This window comes from Triticum dicoccoides, chromosome 2B, assembly GCF_002162155.2.
Source record: "Triticum dicoccoides isolate Atlit2015 ecotype Zavitan chromosome 2B, WEW_v2.0, whole genome shotgun sequence".
Classification (NCBI taxonomy): Eukaryota; Viridiplantae; Streptophyta; class Magnoliopsida; order Poales; family Poaceae; genus Triticum; species Triticum dicoccoides.
In genome coordinates, this window is record NC_041383.1 from 642,059,647 (window position 1) to 642,063,940 (window position 4,294).

Genomic DNA, 4,294 nt, shown 5'->3' on the forward strand with positions numbered 1-4,294 from the left:
GTGGCAGCGAACGGCGGCGACGAGCGCATCGGCCATAGCGGGGGAGGACGAGGGAGAGATCTAGGGAGAGAGGGGAGAGGTACAGGGGGTCGAGGGGGAGTGCGTGGCGACGTCCAGAGCGTACGGGCGTCGAGGGGGAGGGACGGGCAGGCAGGGTGGTTGCGTGGCGAGCTCGGCGGCGTCGCGGTGTCCCTCCTCTGCCTACTGGCAGAGGTAGGCGATGACTGGCAGCGGCGCTGGGCTGGGCCGGCCAGGTGGGCTGGCCAGCTGCGCTGCGACAGGTGAGGCCAGGTAAGTCTTCTTTCCACTGTTTTCTATTTTGTTTGTGTTTTCTATTATTTCTGCAAGTTTGTGGCATTTCTAAAAATGCTTAGGCATCTTCAAAAACCACCAAACTGCTCATGCCCACTGTATAGAGTATATACAACATGGAACATTTCAGTTTGGGATTATTTGGACATTTAAAATTATTATATAGCATTTAATTGTCCAAATTCAAATACGTATGAATTAACTCCAAAATCCAGAAATGTCCTAGAAATGTGTGCATCATTTTTGGAAGAAGTTTTTACCCATTCCAAAATTGATGAACTTTTCTAAAGGCCATTTTGGGTAGATGGAAAAGATTTAATTTGACCCTAGTTGTATTTCATCTGCTACTAGGGTTTAACAGTCCCCATTTCAAGTTTAATTAAAACTTAGACATGATGCAACACAAGACGCTAGCGCTAAGCATTGCCGGAACTAGGGATGTGACAGCTCACCCCCACTAAACAAGAATCTCGTTCCGAGATTCAAGACGTGAGGTAAGAAGAGAAAGGGGACACAAGCTAACATGATAGTCATGATCCAACTGTCCTTCTCGAAGATGTTGATTCATTGCATCATCTTGATCTCGACGTCTTGCTTTGAGAACTTCATCCAACACGACGACGACAGAAAAAAGCTCTACAGGAATCGATCTCCTTGAAGGTCGAGCACTCAGGATCAACTCGTGGAATGAGATGTTGAAACATCTCGAGTTGAGACACAAAACACATCGAGAGGGATGGAGGAACAACGACGGGGTTTGATTTGGTGGGCAACAATTCCACGCTTAGAAAGATGGTGGATGGTGTCAAGATGGCGAGGAAATAATTGCCACGATCCCGTAATGGGGCACTTTGGAAAAGGTGACTTGAAGAACTGCTCCCTTAAGTGGCAAAAAGAATTACTTTTGATCCATAAATCATTGACACTCTTTGTACCAGCTTAAGGTAATTTACAATTGATCGTTGAAAGAGTTCGAAGGAATGGCATACCCGGACTAGGATGGATGATGTGGACTACCTTGTTGAAGACAACGCAATGGATGATTTGCTTATCATCGGAAATGGATGGGACCCATGGTAGGACCACCTCTGAAGATGATCCCGAGCAACAATTGCTGAGAAGGGCAATCAAGGGAGATTGGCACAAGGCGGTGCAAGCTGGGAACAAAATGCAAATGTCGGAAAGGTTCCAACCATCATATCTGCCTGAGATACAGATCCGGTTGGTGATAGGATACTTCAGACTCAGCATGTCTGAAAGAAAGTTTGCAACATGATTCGACGAGATGGCGTTGCGGGATTCTCGAGGAATGAACTAAGATAGCAAGCTCCAAAACATGAGCTGGTTCTGCTAAACACATGTGAACACGCTGTCTCAGACAAGCATGACCACATGGTAGTCTTATGATAAAACACTACCAAGTTCAGGTGGGGAACCATCTTCGAGGATATTGGAATCTTGTGCATGAACTAGTATTCACACAACTCCTTTTCCTCGAACAAACCAATCAGTGGCTTGGTGTGCTAGGAACACATATGGAGTGGAGGCGGCCAACCTATCAAACCATAGGGCACTTCACACGTGCATGACTAACTTGGGACGATTCCAGAGGAAACAAAACAAACCTTTCTCAAATTCATGGCGGCAACTTACACCTAAAGCACATGAATTCGAGGAAGTCACTTCTTTCATCCAAACATATGCTTCATGAACGAAACACAAAGAAATGCTTACACAAGTTTCCAACACTAGCTGGATGTTCAACACAAATCATGGAGGAGAAAAAATGTTGCTGATGGGCTCAACAACAACTCATCGGAATTTCCATATCACTGGACTTCCACCGTTATGTGAACAATGTGATAGTATTGGTCAGACCAAAGGATGTAATGGTGTATGCTCGAGGAATCAACCACGAGTAAGACAGCATTACGAATATCGTTGGTTCTGATTTGATTTGAGGATAGCCCACACTCAAATCAAAGTTTTGACAAGACAACAGATCCAACAACTGATCACGAGGACCAATCGATGAGAATATCATCTTTCTTCAACACACACACACATAAGGATATCCCTTTGGAATGAACTGAGTCGGACAAGCTTTTATCTTCCAACTCTCCAAGTTGTTGTTTAGCTTGTCCAACTAGCTTAGGGTATCCAAAACGGATCCTTGGAGAAGGGGGGTGGTTTACAAGAAACCAACTTGATCACGAACTCAAAATAGCTGTCAGGTGACAACCTGGTAACACTTCCGAGAAGATATTTGGAAAATCACGAACCACCGATATGTTACTAAGCTCGAGATCAATCTTGCTTTTCAGGGAAAGATGAGATGATCAAATAAGCAAGGGATTGGCATAGCCCCAACTCATTGATCGAAAGGTGCACCGGAAATAAGGACTAGGTAGCACGATCTATCTTAGAATGATGATTCAAGAACCAACACGCTAAGAATGAAATTATTGTCCTTTAACTACCAAGCAACAAGGTTGCTAGGAGTATTGATTTCACACATCATAGTTCACATGTCGGCATTCCGGTTGCGACAACACGGGGACCGAGGAATGAATAATGAGGCCGAGAAGTATCACTATATCAAGAGTTCAAAGATTGGTGTGCAATTCCCATGATATTCTTGATATAAAGATGGTAATACTCCAAGGTAGAACAGAACAAGAGCTAGATTAGCATTTTGATCTGCAGAACACAACTGCTTTGACCCAATCCTGGATATGGATGAGGTACTAGAGTTTGTTTCTCCTAGTCACTCTGGAATAGAATGGCTTGAGGGACCACAAGAGTAATAGGCATCGATAAACGAATGCATAATCACTCCTAACTATCAATTGATAGACAAGGATCGGAATACAACTAAAGGGGGACAACTCAAAGAAACATATGATTTTCTGAGTTGTGGATGCATCGATTAATATGTCGAACCAAGTTTAACAAGTTTCTTCAGGATAATCCATGCAGAGAGGTTGAACTGGCAGAGTCACAATATAGAATGGAGAACCCGTCAAGAGCACTCTGGTGGTGATCCTTCGGTTCTAAGAACTTCTGCCATAAGCGGTTCATAGTGTTTGGAAGAAGGAAATAGCACGAACCTCGAGGACTATTGCAAAGGTTACTAATATCCTGAAGGAACTAGCAAATACTAACAACATGAAGTAGGGTGAATCTCGGGTTCAAAACCTAGAAGTAGAATGCCTACTAACTAAATGGCATCACGGGATGCTTTCGAGAATGATGGCCAGAATCATCACACTGGGAACACAAAACATGGCTAAGTTACTAGGTGATACTCTAGACACCTAGGGTCATAATACTAGCTCCAACATATATGTCGAGGCAACAGACTACCTTAACTCAGCAATTTCGTGTGGCTAACCTGGCCTAAAAAGACATCAGAACAAAAAGAAGGGATTTGCAAATGCATCAGATTATTTAGAAACCTAGGATGACTCGGACAACATAACGGCTGTAAATGCTCCAAATGATTTGAGACATGCTACAAAAATGGTGGCATAACCACTCGATCATCATCATACGGGTTTCGAGATCAACAGTTAACATACAGAGGTAGAAACTGAACTGAGGCTTAAATCCAACAATCTTACAAGTCTACAGATTAGTAACACGTGATCCTAATAGAAAGAAGAGATAGCCTAGTTCCTTAACCCCGTAGGAAAGATAGGATGACTCGGATCAGAAGGCATAAGGTATAAGGAGTAAAAAGAGCCTTACGTTCCATCCCACAATCAATTCCCTCATATAACTAAAGAATTTCTAGACTCAACTTCGACCAGTTTGGCTTGGTAATCCTACAGGCAGTCAAGCTCTGATACCAAAGCTGTCAGGACCCCGATCCTAAGTCACACCGATCTAGCATGTAACACATCATATCACTTTGCGGCCTCACACATGGTATTCCCACGGGTGCCACCTTACCTGGCCCGGGACCGTTTGCGCCTTTTGG